We start from the raw sequence: 1,541 nt of genomic DNA, 5'->3' as shown, positions 1-1,541 counted from the left end.
AATAAAAGAGGTCTGCGTTGTAGTTGCCTGCTGCGACGTCTGAACCTCGCAGATTATGATGGCTGCAGGAACTGTGCCTCTCAATGAACAACCATATTCCCCATTGGATCACTGACACTATCCTGGCAATGGCTCGCCATCCTCCGATCTCCTCCACAAGTACCCCATCATCGACCAGTTCTTCAGGCACAGCATAAAAAGAGTGGTCAACCTGCAGCGACCTGGCAAACATGCTAGCTATTAAAAGTGTCTGGAACAAGAAAGTGGTTTCATGTACTTTCCTGAAGCATTCATGGAGGCTCGCATTTATTTCTATAATTTCGGCTGGAAGGATCATGGTGTTTCATCTCTCAGTGCAATCGTACATATGGTGAAGTAATGACCTGTGCCTTACAAGAAGGAAAATTAGCTGTCCACTGTCCTGTCGGGTGTGACCAAACAGTATGACCAGATAAGGAGCAGCCTTTCTCCATCCACTGTATACCTGTGTGCCTGCCGGGGACTGCACACCTGCCATGGAGTATCCCAGGGAAGAATATCACTCTCCTGGACAGTGTGTGAGGTGATTCTCCAGATACTGCAGGAAAGATCCTCCATGCACCAGTGGGAAAGGTATTCTAATAACATGTTATTTAGCGTTTGCAAGAAGAAAAACTGCTGATCAAGCAATTATATTTATGCTGTCAAAGCAACCCAATTCCACAAAAACCAGAAGGCAGCTGCTCTGTGTATGGAAATTTTCTCAGTTTCTGACTCCACTCCGCATTATCTTCTCTTGCTTGGACCCAAAAGCACAAGTGGTCACCTTAGCGCAGTACCTAATTCACCAGCATCATCTACTTCATGGTTATGAGGCATGAGTTCAACAATATATGCCAAAAATCACTCTCCTATTTTGCAAATTGCTACTGCACTTGGCTGAGAATAGTCCAATAGTGGTAAAGGATGGATTAGCAGGGACTGGACACTCTGATAAAATCGAAAAGACTGTCTCTGAGATGGTCACAATAGTCCTAGATAAAGGGTTACTGTGGCACCACAGTGACACAGCTAACTCATTTAATTCTACTGCAGTGGCAACAGAGTTTGAGAATTGAGATGTGAGTCTTTCCAATGATCAAGTGTTTGACCCTCTTTGGAAGAGGCAGAATGTTGAGTGCCTTCAGCCCCTGACTCTTCTGCAGAGGGGGCTCAGCTACAGTGACATGGACTTGAGGAGAGAAGAGACTCTTCTTCAGCTAAGGGAGACTTTGTGGACAGTGGCTGCCCAGAATTTACTAGGCCACAAGGTGCAGCAGCAGAATCCCATCAGCCACTGTTACATCCCACTGTCTCAAGCTCTGGATCTCAGTAAGAAAGTGTTGGTTTGCAGTACATTTTCTTTCTGGAACTAGCCTAAGTGTGGTGACTTAGCAGTACACAAAGATGCATCACCCTTTTGCCTGAGGAGGGACACTGCAAAGGAAATAAAATGGAGTCAAACCTTCTCTGTGTGTGTGTTATGTTCACACAACCGCAGGGAACCCATTACACCCACCTTT

The 1,541-nt window shown here is 45.6% G+C and overlaps 1 pseudogene; it reads left to right on the top strand.

Moving 5' to 3' along the window:
• Window positions 1-83: 83 nt before the first annotated feature.
• LOC105741363 lies at window positions 84-1,448 on the top strand (annotated as a pseudogene).
• Window positions 1,449-1,541: the final 93 nt, after the last annotated feature.

The sequence above is a fragment of the Octodon degus genome, unplaced genomic scaffold (genome assembly GCF_000260255.1).
Source record: "Octodon degus isolate 3935 unplaced genomic scaffold, OctDeg1.0 scaffold00666, whole genome shotgun sequence".
NCBI lineage: Eukaryota > Metazoa > Chordata > Mammalia > Rodentia > Octodontidae > Octodon > Octodon degus.
Note: the sequence above shows the minus strand (reverse complement) of the source record. Positions and strands in the feature narration are given on the sequence as shown.